This window comes from Balaenoptera musculus, chromosome 4, assembly GCF_009873245.2.
Source record: "Balaenoptera musculus isolate JJ_BM4_2016_0621 chromosome 4, mBalMus1.pri.v3, whole genome shotgun sequence".
In the NCBI taxonomy this organism is placed as follows: domain Eukaryota; kingdom Metazoa; phylum Chordata; class Mammalia; order Artiodactyla; family Balaenopteridae; genus Balaenoptera; species Balaenoptera musculus.
The window spans coordinates 69,432,843-69,451,795 of NC_045788.1; the positions used below are offsets into that span (position 1 = coordinate 69,432,843).

General features: G+C 39.2%; 1 long non-coding RNA gene across 1 annotated transcript; it reads right to left on the bottom strand.

The window, feature by feature from the left end:
* Positions 1–1,706: 1,706 nt before the first annotated feature.
* LOC118893888 lies at positions 1,707–17,054 on the bottom strand. Its single transcript, XR_005019630.1, has 3 exons — positions 16,967–17,054; positions 4,228–4,396; positions 1,707–1,743 (listed from the first exon to the last, which is right to left on the bottom strand). It is a non-coding gene; the product is annotated as an uncharacterized LOC118893888 (long non-coding RNA).
* Between the last annotated feature and the right edge of the window lie 1,899 nt (positions 17,055–18,953).

Consider the following 18,953-nt stretch of genomic DNA (forward strand, 5'->3'; position numbering starts at 1 on the left):
CGTACAAAATTTCCAAAATATGTGCAAAGCTGGAATGGTGAAAATCTGTCCCAGTGAAAGAAAAGCTTAAATTCTAAGATGACTAAAGACTATAAACAGACTAGGTACTCAGCCTCTAAATGAGCCAGAGTCAAACTTAAATTTTTAAGAGTCTATTATGCCAGGTATTGTATGCTTACTACTGTTTTTCTGTACCACGCTTTACCTTGCCAACTGTCAAAAATCATGCACTTTAAGTCCCAGCTCAAATTCTCTTAGAAGGTAGTGACCATGATTTCTTTATCTTTATTCATTTTAGCATCCCCTCTCCCACCCACTCCAGGGGTCTAGGTCACTGCTTGGCTTAAGATAGGAGCTCACAAATATTCATGCTGAATCTTTCAGAAGTTGATTATTCTACCTGTGGTTAGACCGAAGCTATTTTTTTTTCTCTCACCTTTCTCCCTTTTCATTTCACACCTCATTTATATTTCTCAGATGCTGCAAGGAGGAAAACTCTAAAATTCATCCCTTTTAATATTTGGGAAAGAGTGCATCAAAATGAGAACCCAAGATAAATTCTAGTGGTAACTTTTGGGTTTTCTTTTATCCATTATCATAGATTATCTTCATCAATTATCATAGACGGATAAAAGTTAGCTTAAACTTGGTGGGAAAAAAAAAATTCCCATATTGTTTTAAGATCTGTCCTGACTCCCTACTCGGGTCTGATTTTGTGAACAATGGGTACCAACTAGAACACATCCTTCTTCAACCCTTGGCAACAAAACTATCTGTTGAACTAGAGGGAGAAGAAGGAGAAAGGGGAAGAAGAAAGTGGTAAGGGATGAAGGTCGTGAAAAAGATTCTGTCAGTCTAAGCTCAGAAATAAATGGAGGATACAAGGATGACCTGCAAAATGGCTGCTGATAATGTTATAATATATCAGCACTTCTGATGAAGCCGAGTACACTGCGTCCCCACAGAGTCAGTGAGGATTTGAGGAAAAATATCAATCTTCAGTAAACTTCATCCTTTCAAGTTCAAGTCAGTGGGTATCATTATGTCTGATCAATCACAAGTCCAGGTGTAGCTGAGGACTAGCTGTTACCTACCACAATGTAAGCATCAGATTTGTCAGTTATTTTGCTCAGGGGCCCAGTCATTGCAGAACTGCTCCCAGTAACACAGACTTTGACTTTGATATACTCCAGACACACTTCCAGGACATCCAAAAGGCCTCTATTAATTCAGATCTCTCACTGTGCTCATAGTAGACCTCTGATACCCAAACACAGCCCTGCATCAACTGTCGTCATAGATTTTTCTTGGTTTTTCATAGTTTTGTAATAATTTATGTCTACGGTTAAGATAAGGTCTCAGCTTATCTCAGTATCTTGTAATAAGTTGTAAGTTTATTTTAAAACATTTTTACAGCATGTATTAAGAAGAAAGGAAACTTTAATTTTAAAAAATTTTTGGCTGTGTTGGATCTTTGTTGCTGCGCATGGGCTTTCTCTAGTCGCGTCGAGCGGGGGCTACTCTTCGTTGCGTTGCACAGCCTTCTCATCACGGTGTCTTCTCTTGTTGCAGAGCACAGGCTCTAGGCGCGCGGGCTTTAGTAGTTGTGGCACGTGGGCTTAGTTGCCCCTCAGCACGTGGGATCTTCCTGGACCAGGGCTCGAACCCATGTCCCCTGCATTGGCAGCCGGATTCTTAACCACTAAGCCACCAGGGAAGTCCCAAGAAAGGAAACTTTTTAACCTGCGATTTAAAAAATCCAAATTTATTAATATACTTTTATTTATTTTTGTTTGAAAATATTTCTTACAGCTCTTTAGGGCCAGAATTTTTATTTCCAACAGCTCAGATCATAGCACCAGCTAACAAGCAATTTTGTTTAAAAAGAGGCATGCTTTTTTGTTTGAATGTTAATTTTTATAAACCAATGATTAAATAGGGCCTCATAAAAATGTAGTTGAGATTTAAGAATGAGGGCCCCAGATATATTTTTAATTGAGATGAAATTTATATAATATAAAATTAACCATTTTAAAGGGAACAATTCGTTGGCATTTAGTACATTCACATTGTTGTGTGACCATCACCCCAAAATGAAACTGTGTACACACTGAGGTCTTACTCCCCATCCTCTCCTCGTCCCAACTCCTGGCAACCACCAATATGTTTCTTGTCTCTATGGATTTACCTACCCTGGATATTTCATATAAATAGAATCATACAATACGTAACCATTTGTGTCTTGCTTCTTCCACTTAGCATAATGTTTTTTAGGTTCATTCACATTGTAGCATGTTCCAGTGTGCTTCATTTCTTTTTATGGCTAAATAATATTCCATTGGTGTATATACCACAATCTGTTTATCTATTTATCTGTTGCTAGACATTTGGGTTGTTTACACCTTTTAGCTATTGTAAATAGTACTGCTATGAATATGCATGTATTTGTTTGAGCATCTGTTTTCACTTCTTTTGGATATATACCTAGGAATGGAATTGCTGGATCATAAGGCAATTCTATATTTACTTTTTGAGGAACTGTCAAACTGTTTGCTATAGCAGCTACACCATTTTACATTCCCACCTGCAGTGTATGAGGGTTCCAATTTCTTTGCATCTTCACCAACACTTGTTATTTTCTGTTGTTGTTGTTGTTGTTTTTGTAAATTATAGTCATCTTAGTGGGTATGAAATGGCATCTCATTGTGGTTTTGATTTGCAATTCATTTGACTAATAATGTTGCAAACATTTTCATGTGCTTATTGACTGTTTGTATATCTTCTTTTGAGAAATGTCTTTTTAAATCCTTTGCCCATCTTTTTGTTGGGTTGTCCTGTTGTTGTTGAGTTGTAAGAATTCTTTATGTATTCTGGATACTAGACCCTTATCAGATATAGGATTTGTAAATATCTTATCCTGTCCTGTGTCTCTTCATTGTCTTGGCAATGTCCTTTGATGCAAAAAAGTTTTTAATTTAAGAACTACAGTTTTAAATTTTTTTCTTTTGATGCTTTTGGTGTCATATCTAAGAATCCATTGCCAAATCCAAGGTCCTGAAGATCTTCTCTTATGTTTTCTTCTAAGAGGTTTATGGGTTTAGCTCTTATATGTAGGTTGTCAATCCATTTTTAGTTAATTTTTGTACTTGGTGTGAGGTAGGGGTTCCAACTTTATTCTTTTGCATGTGGATATCTCACCACAGGGATTTGGTTTTGTGTACATATATACGCTATGGGAGAATTTAAAATGAGGGATTAATGAGCTTTATGGGGGTAGACAGAGACTGAGCAGGTCAGAACCAAAGTCTGGTTCTCACTGGTAGGTAGGTAACAGGCCTTCCCTTGCCCTCCTCCCCATCCCTGCCAGCTGCTGCTAAGACACCTGAGAGGGAACAAGTCTGTTCTGAGAGGACAGTTACACTAGCTTGATAAGAGGAAAACAGTTAAAAGTAAGAAGAATGGGTCATTGAGATTATCTTTCAAACTAGTGTTTTGGGCATGTATGTCAGAACTTTGGAAATTACTTAACAAAACAATAAATAAATAAACAAAAATTCAAAACAATAAACCTAAATATCAAATGCATCTCTGTTTGGTGGCCTATGATTGGAGAGTTGGATGAGAAGAGCGAAGAGGAAGGAAATCTGTGTCCTGCTTGTTGTTCCTTCTTGACCAGCATGAGCCATTTTCTTCCTCCGCCTGGGGGAAGGGAACATTTGGAGGCTTGGAGGAGCCTACTTTTATGCCATGATGGTGGCTATAATGTAATGGGGGAGTGGCTATGGAAAATCCAGGTTGCCAGATGACAAGAAGTGCATCAGGAACCGAAACTATAGCCAGGACCGCGTGTGAGATGGAGCAAATACCACCATGTGGGTGAAATGGCTGACCTGGCTCTTACTAGCATGTGTGAGTCACACCATGAGAACCAGAATGAGAGACTTAGAGCCTGCCCTCCAAGGATTTCACTGAGACAGGGAGTTACTGATATGCCTTTCAAAAATTCTAGTCATATAAAAGTAAGTTTTAAAAGTGACATCTTTATACTATAACTGTGGTGGAGATGGCCAACTGTCCTTCAGACATTTGTATTCTCCTCCATGGTATAGAGCTGTTGCTGAAAGTAGCTGCCCAGTAGAGGACTACATTTCCCAGCCCCCCTTACCTTGAAATGGGGCCACGTGACTGGTTGTGGCCAGTGGAGTGTAAATGGAAGGGTAACCTCACCTCCTCCAGGCCATGGTGCTTAAGAAGCTGGTGCACCATCTCCATGCTCTCTTTCTTTCTGCCTCCGTTGGAGACAATGTCCCGGGCAATCCTGGAAGCCACATGTTGAATCTGGCAGAGCTCTGTTGGCCTAGGTCCCTGAATGACTTTGTGGACCACCCATGTTAGACTGTAACACAAGTGAGAAATAAATTTTTAGAAAGATTAAGCCATTTGGTATTTCAGTTTGTTGGTTACTGAAGCTGGTGACACCCTAGAGCAGTGATTCTCAAACTTGGGGGTATATTGGAATCACCTGAGGGCTTATTAAGACACAGATTGTTGCGCCCCAGTCCAAAGTTTCTGATTCAGTAGGTCTAAGTAGGGGTCCAAGAATGTGCATTTCTAACAAGTTCCCAGGTGACGCTGATGCTGCTGATTCACCATACTTTGACGATCACTGTGGGAGATAATGCAATAATACTGAAAGGAACTGTGTAGAGAATGTTTAACAATCTGATCTGAGGAGTAAGAACATTAAAACAAGCATTAATTTAACAAGTATTTGTTTAACTGCTTTTTGTGCCAGGCAGTATGCTAAGTCCTGGGCATAGAGTGATCAACTCCTTGGAGAACTTACCATCTAGTGGAGGAGATATACACGAATCAGCACAGATATATGATAGTGGACAATAAATACAATGAAGGGAAAGGGTAGGGAAATGTGAGACCAAATAACAGGGAACTTCATCCAGTTTGAGATGGGGGGGTTGCAATGTTCAGAAAAGCCTTCTTTAAGGAAGTGTCATTTAAGGTAAGATTTGAATGTCTGTGAAGGTAAAGATTTTATTTTATTTTTAATTTTTAAGGAGGAGGGTGTGTCCCAAGGGGAGAGAACGCTTGAAGAAATCAAGAAACTGGAAGAAGGCCAGTCTATCTGGAACAGGGAAGTGAGGGGAAGAATGATAAGAAATGAAATTAGAGAGCTGGAGGGGAGCCAGATCACTCATGGGATGGTAAGCCACACAAAGATTCTGACTTTCATTCCAAGAATGGTGTGAAATTATTTGACTGTTAAAGGAGGAGAAACAGAGTTCGCACTCAGAGATGTTTTTATTCCCTTCTCCCCATTTTTCTATGTAGTCTTTCTTTAAATTAATAAAATTAGTCTTTTGTATTTTATGTGTTTTGCTAATATTTTTCCTTTGTCATTTGTTTTTGACCTTTTTAATGCTATTTTTCCACACTCAGAAATTTTAATTTTTACGTACTTAAATTTGTCACTCTTTTATAATTCTGGGTTTCATTTCATGCTTCAAAAGAACTTTCCCATCTCAAAATTATCTTTTCTATAAGTTCACCATGTTTTTTCCTAGTACTTATATAAGGATATACAGTTTAAAAGCACAATGATATATAAAATTTCACCTACGAAAAAGGCAAAGATCAAAACTTTTGATAATACGTTGTATTAGTTGGGTGATGAAGGGCAGTAGACATTCCCATACTTTTGATTGAATTGTTAGCATTTGGTAGATTAACTGTGGGTGTATGGGCAGTGCACCAAGACAGATTTATGGTGTCCTGATTAGCCTCCCCTCTGCCTACATCTGGTCTTCAGCTACACCCGTGGGTAATTTCTTTCTCAATCCATTCACACAAGGGCAGTTTGGCTTGGAGGGGCAGAGACAAACTGCCCTTGTTGATCAACTCTTGTTGATCAAACACACAAGAAACCCCATTCGGATCCTTCTTTTGTAAATGATTCCACATGATAATTTATTAATGAACTCATAGGTTCTATTAATTTATTAATACAATTAGAGGTTCTATCCATTGTTTTGGATACCTACAGGCAGTGGCAAAAAGAAGAAAGTCTCTCCTTCCTGACCTCATTTCTTCCTAATTGGGGTGTGGGGTCCCCTCCACCCAGTCAGGGGCATGCCCTACCCTGTGAACCCGCACCTCACAACCGGAACTCAGCACATGTTGGGCTTTCTGATTGGCTGCGAGGCTTAGTAGCACATCCCGTGCAGAGATTGAGCCCCTGGCGATGGGAGGTATATGGAGTACTCTACAAGATGTTTCCATGAATTTTCCCAGGACTGAATCCTCGTCCTCTTAGTCTGCTTCTTCCAAATCAGAAGGGATTTGTGGCTTGGCATCCTTCCTCAGTCTTTTTTGGTTTGTGGGAATGGGACAGAGTGAGAAGCTGCACCGTTCTGTGCCAGAAACTTGCTTCTTTCCTTTGGTTGTCATTTCCTGAATTAATGGCCTGGAGTTAGTTTCCCTCCCTTGTTTCATGGCTGATCATGAGCATTTTTCTGATAAAAAAACAAACAAACTATTAAAATGTGACTGGGGGACTTCCCTAGTGGTCCAGTGGTTAAGACTTCGCCTTCCAATGCAGGGGGTACAGGTTCAATCCCTGGTCGGGGAGCTACGATCCCACATGTCTCAGGGCCAAAAAACCAAAACATAAAGCAGAAGCAATATTGTAACAAATTCAATACAGACTTTAAAAATGGTCCACATCAAAAATTTAAAAAAGTGATTGGATAAGAGAGCATCTGTTAGCTGGCTTCATTCAACCACCCTATAAAAGGCAGGTCAGTTCCCCATTTGTAAAATAAAGATGTACCACATACATCAGAGACTAAATAAATATGATTTTTTTCCCTTGTCTTTCTTTCCTTTCTACCTTCCTACATTTCATATGTCAGATATGCTTTAGGATAAATTTACTATTTTATATATTAGAAAACAGCATACCCGTATTTTAAAAATATTAAATGCACTTTCTATCTTAATCTATTTTACATATAAAGGATTATTTTCGAGTCCAATTAACAAATTGATTTACTTATTAGATTGAGAGACATAGTTTATGAAATTTTATAATTTTTTTTTTTAGTTGTCAAATGTTATCTTTTTTTATTGAAGTATAGTTGATTTACAATGTTGTGTTAGTTTCAGGTATACAGCAAAGTGATTCAGACATATATATATATATATATATATATATATATATATATATATATATGTATATATATATTCTTTTTCAGATTCTTTTCCCATATAGGTTATCACAAAATATTGAATATAGTTCCCTGTGCTATATAGTAGGTCCTTGTTGGTTATCTATTTTATATACAGTTGTGTGTATATGTTAACCCCAAACTCCTAATTTATCCCTCCCCCCCCTTCCCCTTTGGTAACCATAAGTTTGTTTTCTATGTCTGTGGATCTATTTCTGTTATAATGAAGTTTTAATGCAATGTTTGAAAAATGTATATTGGCTACATCTGGGGTTTTATATATCAAGAGAACAGAGAATCCAAGAAAAATACAAAGAAATGCCATCTGATGATAATTGAAGCTTGAAATGAAATAAAGTTGAAAAGAAAAGCAGAAAAGACAGAGAAATCCCATTAAAACATTAAATGCATCCTGCTTTCTACCCCGGTGCAAAGGCTGGACAGGCTCCATTAAGACTAGAGACATCTCTGGGGAATCCAGTTCTCCAGACTCTTGGCTCCATCTGAAGCTGTTAGCCCTGCTCTTTATTTTCCCTCACACACAGCTGAGATGTATTTTAACAATCTTTAAATGTATGTGAGAGTGAAAACCCTATAAGCAAGTTAAAATCTTGGTAGTGCCTTTACCAGTTCCACAACTTTCTCTGGTCTATCCCGCTTCTTCCAGGGACTGAAAACTTCTATTCCTTCCCTGCTCCTGTCTATACCAATCCTGCCTCTGGTCTGGCCCTTGATCACTGGAGGAGGGAAAGAGTAATTCTCCCAGAGTGGGATGACTGTCACTTTGCCCATTATGATTCCAATGGTATCTATTTGTACTTCATTCCTCACATGGATGAGGTGATAAGGACATAAAAATCAAATCGTAGCTATGTATATTAGACTCCAGCAATATATGAGAAACTTAGTTAATCAACTTGGTTAGTTTTCCATTAAGGACTGTGTTTGAGGAAATATTTCTTAGTGAAAGCCAAGGTAGTTCATCCAGAACAATATAAAATAATAAGATTTCTATAAAACTATTTGTGGGTATAGTTTATAATATACTGAATTACTGGTTTTTTGAAACATTAAAAAGTACGGATTCTTAAGTTCTTTAATATTGCTACATTAATGGGAAAGATGTAATATTCAAAATATTCTAATAGGTGAGGTATGAAATATACGTTACAGTTCTTGGAAAAACTTAACTTTACACTTCCCCAAAGGCTTAAATCTTGAGCAACTTACTTGGAAAAAAGAGTCAGTTGAATTTAATGAGTATTCTTACCTGAATACTTTTCTGCTGACTGCTGTAATCATAGGTCTTTTTCCTTTTAATTTTTTAAGTAGGGAGAAGACAGTTATGCTACTTGTGAAACAAACGAAGAAGACTGTACATCTGTAAAAGATGTGATTAGTTGTTAAAACAATAAGCATGGTAATTATTGTGATGCATGATAGCTGGAGGGGAAGAAGGACATGGTCCTTCTGGAAAAAGCACTGGCTTTGGATTTGTAAGACCCAAGTTATAGGACATATCCCAACAACATAATGGCTATGTGACCTTGTATGTGAACTTTTATGAATAATCAGTTTTCACACCTGTGAAATAATGCCCGTAAGACGTTCCATCATCTGACATGGTAAGAAGTTAGATGTAAGTATTACATATAATAATGTATGTGAAAGCATTTTGTATACTGTAAAGTACTATATAATTTTTCAAAAACTTATCTTGCTTATCTATGATGATAAAATGTTTGTCAAAGAAAGTAAGAAATGCAAACTTTATTAAAAATAAAAAAACTAAAATAATCAAATCACAACTATCAAACTTACTGGTCTCTCCCAGTCCTAAGATTCAATTAACACAAGCATTTGAGAAATTTTCTCTTTTGGAACTAAGTAATATAGGAGGATTTGAATCAGTTTCCAATCTAAAGAAAATATACGTTTTCTCAACTTCAATTCAATTGACACTTTTTGAGGACTCAAGTGTGTAAGTGACAGTAGTAAGAACTGAAGGAGATACAGACCCTAGTGAGGAGCATATAATTCAATGGGAGAGGCAGGAGCATGTCTCAACAACTTATATCCAAAGCAGAAAAGGGAGGGTTAGAATAGGGTGACCAAGAAAGAACTCTAGAAATATCTGAGAAAATATACCAGTTCCATTTCCTTGGTAACTTACAACAGAAACTTTAATCAATAAGATGGAAAATTTTTTGAGGGAAACTGGATGGTTCTCAGAATGGAAGGAAGAGTTGATAATGACAAGGTCTTGGAAAGACAGAAATGGAATATCTTTAAGATTCTACTACTGGACTAACAGAAGACTCAAGAGCTCACAACTGAACAGCTCTCTGTCCTATGATTCAAATTTGCATTCTCAGCAGAGAGCCTTTTTGCTTGGCTTGGACCACATGTCCAAATTTGGTGCTTGTGTGTAGTGGTGATGTAGAGCTTAGGAGGGCATAGAGAGGGAAAAGTGGGCATTGCATTTTATTTTCCCACTAAAACCATTCGGCAAAGGTTTATTGATACCATAAGAAGAAAGGAAGGAAGGGAAGAAAGAAAGAAAGAAAGAAAGAAAGAAAGAAAGAAAGAAAGAAAGAAAGAAAGAAAGAAAGAAAGAAAGAAAGAAAGGAAGGAAGGAAGGAAGGAAGGAAGGGAGAAAAGAAAGAAAGAAAGAAGGAAAGAAAGAAAGGCAGAAGCTACAGCTGTCCTCTGTAGACATTTGCTAAAAGGAACTGGGGAGGATTTTGGAAGGGAAAGGGCTCAAGTTAGGCCTTGATGAATGGATAGTACTTTAAAGAATAGATTTGGGGAACTAGGAAAAAGAGGGCATTCCAATCAGAGGGAACAGCTTGAGCAAAGGTATGGAACAAGAAAGAGTCCAAGTATAAATCATGATCTGAGAATGGGGAGAAGTCCAGTATGTTTGGAGTATAAGCACATATAGTGAGTAAAATGGGGAGGATGGTGCAGAAGGCATAAAATCAGAGTTCTAACTTATGTACAGGGTTGCAAAGATGATTGGTTGAGACAATGGATATGAAAGTGTTTTGTAAACTACAAAGTGCCTTGAAAACTATAAGGATTTTCACATCTATGAATTGCTTCAATTAAAAAAAAAATCCTCAGTAAATAGAGGTTTTCATACTAGCATTCTCTGCAATGTCTCATTATTTGCAAAATGAGAAATGTAAGTAGGAAACCTGGCTGTAAAATTCTATAATTCCTTAATACATAATCCCTGATGAGATATATGTCAACACACAATTACAGAGGAATTCAGATATGCTGATTTATATCATCTTTCTGAAAGACAACTTTTTAATAAATCAATCTATTTTCCAGGGCTAATAGGTGCATTTATTTTTTTTTCAGAAGCATCTATGATTATAGAGGTAATTTACAAACATTATATGCTCTGCTATTCTCATTGACGCTGTGAAGTATTATCCCCATTCTTCATAGGAGAAAACTGGGGCTCAGAAAAGTGAGATCACTTTCCAAGTCATATAGCTAAAAAGTGGCAGAGGCAAGACTCAACACTGGATCTGTTTCTAAAGCCAGTGCTTCCTCCCTGGTCCCACAGTATCAGTACTGCCTCTACCCAGTACGCCACCAAGCCCCATCCTGCTGTCTAAAGCCACAGGAAGAATGTAAAGGCATCTAGCAGAAAGATGTACAGTACCTGGTGTGGTTTGAATTGGTGAGGGAGTAAGATGGCTGAGAGATGGGTGACCGTGATTTCAAACATCTCGTGGAAGAGAACCAGCAGTCAAAGGGTTAGGCCTTGGGTCTAGTACTGTGCAAGATATTTCTCCTACTGATCCTCATAACACCCTGGTTAGGTGGGAATTATTCTGTCCATTTTACAGATAAGAAACCACTACTTAACAGTATGCTAATTATTCAAAGTAAGTGGTAGATCCAGTTGTTATTCAGTCACTCGTTCAAAATATTTATTGAGCACTCCAGGTCCTTGGGATACATTGTGAACCAAGCAGACAAAGATCCTTGGGGGATCCTTATATTCTAGTGTGAGGAGTCAGGCAATATGCAAAAACCTTAATACAAAGTCACACAGTAAGTTATAAAGTCCTAAGTCCTATGGGGAAAAGAAGCAGTGTAAAAGGAGGATAGGGAGCAAGGAGGGATAACTTGAAAATTGGATTTTAAATAGGATGGTTTTATCACAATATCCAGAGGTCTCGAGGTTGATTTGTCAAGGAATAATCAGCAAAGCTAAGGTCTTTCTCAACCTCGTAGTAATAGGTAGTGAACTGGCAGAACTGGAGAGTCTTTTTCACAAACAGTACCTTACAGGTACGGGAACTTCGAGGAACCAGAGGTCCCACTCCCACTCCCACCTTCATTATTACTAACTGCCACACTGATCTCGAAGATTGTCTGGAATTTCTTCTTTAATTCAACAAGCAACAATGTGACAGGCCATCTGATGAACTGGAAAGACACTTTGCTTGGGAGCTGGGAAAACTGGGGTCTAATCCCAGGTGGGTCATTAATTAAAATTTGACCTTGAAAAATTTCTTTCTCCACTTGACTGATTTCCCCATCTGACAAATGAAAGTGTTGGCATCTAAGAGCAATTCCAGGTCTAACACTTGTGGCTACAAATTTCTGCTGAAAAATTTCGCGGATGCCCTAGTTTAAAATTTTAACTTAATTTTGTTTTAGCAAAGAGATTGACGCTCAGTGAGACACATTTATCTTTTCACATCTCCTGACGAGATTTCAGCATCAAACTTCTCTTTTAAAACCACCCAGAAGTGTCGGCTGGCACCCATGAAGGTCCTGCCTTCTTTTGGGTGAACGTTGGGAGCAGATGCTCGGCCGTGGATTGACCAGCCTGACAGGGCTGCCTGTTCATTTCCAAGGGTAGCTCAAGGAGTTGCAATGACTATGCAATGCCCCATATGGCTTGGGACCTGGTCACCTTAGCAATCACTTCCCTCCCCATGCTCCAGCTTATGGATCTCAGATCAGAGAACCAGAAAAGGAGAGGCAGGAGGTTTTCACTCCTTTTTTTCTTTCTTTCTTTTATTATATTTAAAATTTTCTAACAAGCCCTTGCATCTGGAAACTGCTAAATTTAAGACTTCCAGGATAGGTGTATCTTTCGTCATTTTTACTTGTTATTTGATTTGTACATTTATTATATTACTTATCTGCCCCAAAAAAGTCTTTAATGGCATCCAATCATTCATGGAAACAAATCTGAAATTTTTGGCCTAGCTTTCTCTAAACCCTTCTTAATATAGTCCAACTCTTACTATCCAAACATATTTTCCACGCATCCTTTCAAACATGCATTATTTGCCTTCCTTCCACCCAAGTCTTTTCTTTTGTCCTCCAGTGAAAATCTGCCCACTCTGTAAAGTTCTGCTTAGAGCCAATATCATGATCACTCCAGTTCTCAACTATGATTCTGAATATTAGGTCTAACTACAGTTGCTAGAATACTTTTATTTCCCACTTATTCATGCTAGTTATCCTTATCAATCTTTCTCTCCACACATAGATCAAAAGACCTGGAGGGCAGGACCCATGTTTTATATTTCTCTTCATATCCTCAGACTCTGCCTAGTACAGTGACGCTCATCACTGAGGGTCCCTTAGTAGGGAGTTTAGAAATTATTGCTGTTAAACACAATGTGACAAAATTTGATACTTGGATATTTTTCACAATACGCATAGAATCATGCAATCTTAGAACTTCAATGCATTAGGGACCTCAGGGATTAATATACCATAATCTTCATTTTACAGATGAAAAAACCAAGATTTAAATGGAAGCAGTGAGTTGCCCAAAGTTAAACTATATGTACATGAAAAGATTAGACTTGGGTCTAATCCCAAGTCTTCTGACTTGAAGTCCACGCTCCTTCCCCTTCCTCAGTAGTTTGAAACCCACTGTGACACGTTTGATAGACGATGTTCACCTGAATGAGGCTCTCCCTTGGGCATAGCCACGTTGTCTACAATGCTGGAGAGAGCAGTACAGCGTCATGTATCCCTGCCGCTCAAGAACGGTGTCATAATGCAAGTGAGAGTCACAATCATGTAAGTATCATCTTGCCTCCTCTTTGATTTTTGAAAAGTTGCAAATGTCAGTACTTTAAATATTATTTAGTATCAAGTGACTTGTAAAAAACTGTTGCTTTGCACATGCTGCTGTGTCTAAAACTGCTGTCTTTTGACCATCATTTGGTAATATATCAATGAACCCACAATGATAAAATTCTACTCTGTGCCGTCAAATTGGTTGAGAAGGTTTAGATCAGATCAAGCCTGGTGCTTACAGGGTCCTTTTACATAAAAATTTCAAAGCACACAAGCAACATAGAGAGATGGAATGGCTGGGACAGGGAGGTGGGGAGAGGGAGCCTATAGTAGCAGGAAAGGGGACCCCTGGGGATCAGATTTCAGGGCTGTGGTGGAGGATCCAGTGGCAGGGTGATCACAGCAGTAGTACAGTAGATAAACGGACTTTGAAAGTAGGTGGGAGGAGAAGCAGAGAGGAAGTTAGAATCACGTGGTTCAGGTACATAGTTTGAGGGTGGAAATTAGCGATCACTTTTGTGTAGGAAATGGTTAGAAAGGCAGAAAAGAACATCACTATAGAAGTGGTGGGATTGAAAGGCTGAGCAGGAGAGAGGAAGGAAAGATGGAGGGAGGGAGGGAAGGAGAGAGAAAAGGAAAGAGGCAAGGGTGTTTTTTTTTTTTTTTAGTGTAAAATGAGCTGGTTTCTATTAGGCACTTCCACATTCTTTCTTTCATTACAGAGAGGGAAGGAGAGAGTGTAGGTGCTAGAGGACAGAAAGGACAAAAAGGGGCTCCCCACTGGTTGTTCCCGTGTGTTTGTGACTGTGAAACAGACTCCTCATTGCTCCACGGTCTCTGCTGGATAACTGCAGTTGTTCTACAAGTAGGAAACAAAAATGATAACCTAATTGTACCTGGGATGAAATTTCAAAGATTTCTTTTAAATCCCTCAGCAAAGCAAAAGTAAAAAATTCTAAGTGTCTTAAGAGTAAAATATACCTTAAGTATTTTAAAATGACTCCGTGCCTCAGTTTCATCATCTGTAAAAGGGGATACTAGTTTTATTATAGGGTTAATATAACTATATGATTAGGGATAATAATAGTACGTACATAATAGTATTGCTGTGAGGAATAAGTAGGTTAATACTTGTGAAGTGCCTGGCACATGGTGCTAAATACATATTTGTTGAATGAATAAAGATAAAATAACAGTAGACTCACAAATTGCCAGCTTTGGAGGAGAATATAGGGACAAGGGGCCAAAGCATTCCTTTTAAGAGATGCAGTTGTGTTCCAAAGAGGGGAAGTAATTCACCTGTAGTCTTCACAGTTGATTAAGTCGATGGCAGAGGGAGTAGGAATACAGTCTCCTGATTTCCATTCAAGTGTCCTTTTTAGTAAGAAACACATGATAGCAATATAGTACAGGTTTGACAAATCCTAACTGCAATATTTAACCAGATTATCAGTTCCTGGGGGGCTCTGTCTTGCCCATCTCTGCGTTCACAGTGATAATCTGGACACTCTGTATACAGTAGCATCCTATAAAAGTTCATATAAATTATGGGTAATCTGATTAATTAATTCACATTTGAGGCACTAAAAGCTCATCAAGGCTTAGAATCGATAAAGTAGAAATAATTTGAATGAAGCAGAAACTTTTCAGGTATGGCAATTTTTCTAACCCCTTTCAAATCTTACATGTGAAATCCATAGCCTAGCACACACAGCAACTCTCAATAAATGTTAGCTATTATTTTTAGACACTTGCTTACTAGGCCAGGATATGGTGGTATAACTTGGCCACCAGAACAGAGGCCCTGCCAAGTCTGATTCTCTTTCCTTTACAGGTGTCGGCAGATAGCAGTTTGGGGAGAAATGTCTAACATGGTAGAAAGGGGTGCAAGTAGGTGATAAGTCGTTGCCAAAATGTTGGTCACGGTTCCATTTAACAGTAACTGATTACTTTTATAGCAATGAAAAGTAATCAGTCCTGTAGGATTTCTCAATCCATATCGTCCTCTGTCCCCTTTAAAGTTTTAAGATGTTTGTTTCCTGTCAGCACTATTTTTATTCCATGGGATCCTGTCGGGGATTTTCATGTACTTTTCCTGTTTATTTTTCTTCCTGTTTCTCAAAATCAGGAATTAAAAGATAAAGATGAACAATTGTAAAGCACTTTGTAATGACCTTTAAAAAAACTGTTATTAAATCTTTCAAGCTTCCCACCCTTGCCAACCCCTCATCACACAATATTCAGTGAATAAATGAGAGGAAACCAAAAGGGGCTCGGAGACATCTGGGCTGCCATAAAACCTTGCTCTCGCCTGTCTGAATCCTTCACCACTATTATTTCCTTCACAGGAGGCATTTTCGTCTTGATTCGGGCATTCGGCTCTTTGGCATGTTTCTCATCCTACCTCTTGTGTAGCAAGCGATTCCGCTTTCTAGCTGTTTTTTGATCTTAGACGATGTCTCTTAGCCTCTCTGAGCCTCAGCTTCCTGTTATGAATGTAGGAAGTGTTCTATGATGAGGAAGTTAGGAGAAAAGCGGTGATGGGAGGAAAAATGAAGGCCAGAAGGCAGAGAAGATATGAGCATCATCAACCAGGAGACGGTGGATGATGGCCAAGTCATTGCAATCAGATAGACTGGAATGGAAACTGGCTCCTCCACTCACCAGATCGGAGGTAAATTATTTAACTTATGCCTATTCCTAATCATAACTCTTGATTTCAATATCTCATACACATTTCACTCTCTGATTTGACCTACTCTGGGGACTGCTCTGGGGATCACTCCTCTGCCCTCATTTCTTCTCTACTGATATTCACTTTCAAGGTGATATCATTCTGTTTCAAGGCTTTAAGTACCATCTCTGTACTGACAATTCCAAAATCTGTATCTCTAGCAGAACCTCCCACATGAACTCAATATTCGTTCAGCCAACTGCCCCCTCAAGGTCCACCTGGATGTCTAAGCAGCATCTCAGGCTTAACATGCCCCCAGCTGGACTCTTAGTTTCCTTCACCTCACTGACCTGCTTCTCCTCTAGTCTTGTCCATCATAGTACATGGCAACTCTCCCTTTCTAGTTGCTTATCGTTAAATCTCCTCTTTTTCTCATCTCTCATATCCAGTCAATTAGCACATCTTGTCAGTTCCACCTTCAAAATAAATCCAAAATCTGACTGCCTTCTCACTACCATGCTGTTTTGCTAGCACCCTCTCAGCACAATAGACATATGCAAGATTCTGTTACTTCTAGTCTTCAGACCTTTGAATGACTTTCCATTTCACTCAGAATAAAAGCCAAAGTCCTTAAAGTGCCAAGACCATGCATCATCTGGTCCCTCTCACCTCATGGACGTCACCTCCTGACACTCTTTCTCTCACTCTCTGATAGAGCCAATTCAACCTCTTGGCTATTTCTCGACCACACAAGGCATGTTTCAGCCTGAGGGTTTTGCACTTGTTTTTCTGCCAGGAATGCTTTTACCCCATAGCCTAATGACTTGCTCTCTCTTCCTTCAAAATTCAACTCAAATATCTTCTTCTAAATGAGACCTTTTCTGTCCATGCTTCCTAAAATAGTGTATGTGTGCACATACATCCACCTCCATCTTTATTCCTTACCCTGTTTTATTTTTTAGGTGGCACTTACCCCTGTCTGATGTATAGTATATTTCCTTGTTTGTCCTTTTTTTCTGTCTTCTTTGCTTATTTTGCTCACTGCTGTACCCCTCTTATCTAAAATAAGACCTAGAAAGCAGCAGGATTCAGTAAATATTTAATGAATAAGTGAATGAATGGGGCTACTGTGAGTGTTAAATTAATTTGTATGTATGTCCCAAAGTCAATATTTTGTCTGAGCATTTCCCAGGTTTTCCTGGAGTGTCCTCCACGTCCCTTTAGTTACTCTGGGAGCAGCTGTGTTGTACAATGTGGTTTTGACCCCCTGGCTACAGTTGATGGTGTAGGGATGGACATCCTGGGCCGATTGTCTCTTCCTTGGTAATATGGTACTGGGACCAAGGGAGCCAGGCCATTTACTGACACTTTAACATAACTCTTTTTTTTTTTCTGGGAATCTTGTATTCAAATTACCAAATATCCAGAATTTAACTTCCCTTCACCTGTCTCCTGAGCATTCTAAGCCCTTAGACACTAATACAACTTTTTTTTTTAATCAGTCATCAATTTTATACACATCAGTGTATACATGTCAATCCCAATCGCCCAATTCAGCACACCACCATCCCCACCCCACCACGGTTTTCCCCCCTTGGTGTCCATACGTTTGTTCTCTACATCTGTGTCTCAACTTCTGCCCTGCAAACCGGTTCATCTGTACCATTTTTCTAGGTTCCACATACGTGCGTTAATATACGGTATTTGTTTTTCTCTTTCTGACTTACTTCACTCTCTATGACAGTCTCTAGATCCATCCACGTCTCAACAAATGACTCAATTTCGTTCCTTTTTATGGCTGTAACATAACTCTTCACAGCTGTTGCAGATCTTGTTTTCAGCCACGAGGACCAGATGCAGAGGTATCTATCGAAAAGAATAAAATGATGATTAGAGAGAAGCAGAGGTGACAGATTGCAAGAGAAGCTCTGCAGTGCTCTAGTTCCCATCACCAGGTGTTCCTCAGGCCCAAACAGATCCCTGAACTTCCTGCAACATTAAGGAAAACACCAGCTCAATGTCTGCCCTTGTGATAGGTGGTTAATAAATACGACTTGAATCTGAAACTTGAGGGGGAGGAATCATGGCTACATCTGTTTAATCTCAAAATCTTTGCCATAAGTCAAATCAAGCTAAGGTGCAAAAATAAATATGTTTTGTGAACATTTGGCATTGAATCTAATCTGACAAAGAAGGGATTCTGGTTTTTGTCTTGGAAGGCAGCCTGATCTACTGGAAAGACAATTGGCCCCCAAATAGGAAACCTGAGTTCTGGTCCAGCTGCGAACTTGGGCTGGTTACCATCCCTGTCTAAAGCCCTGCTTTCTCATCTGGAAAACAAAAGGAGCTGGATGAAGTGGTTTGTAGTCTATTTTCCAGGTCTAGATTTTAGAAGTTGGAGTTCTAAATGATATGGGGCACTATATGGAGACATATTCTTCTCCTACTGATAAATACTTCAGATGTTTTAAATATTTATCTTTTTTTGTGACTGCAACATATCTGAACCCCCGCATCTGTGGTGGAATTTTCCACCTCATAAATCTTGGTGAGAGATGGAACTTGTCTTCCGCTGCAGACGTTGAAAAATCCAAATATTCACTTTCCCATTTCTCCTGGGCCTAGAACTAGGTTACATGATGGAAGCGAAGGCCATTTATCCCAGCCACCAAGACCCAGTTGGGAGCTTGTGACTTGGCTTGGTTCAGGTGAGGCCAAGAGTCCAATCCAGAAGCAGGTGGTGGCAGCAGCTGCTGGAGCTTCCAGGGCTGACACTGTGATCTCCCATGTCAAACATGAAGGGTACGGTGGTGCCCACTTGGCATCCAGTGCTCATGGCAGGAGTGTAGGGTCCTCAGGGCACCAGATGGGTTACATGATGGCTGCAGCCCTGGCTGGCCCCAGGCCTGGCGTCCCCTCCAGCTTCTTCAGGCTTCCCGTGATTCTGTGCTCACTAGCTT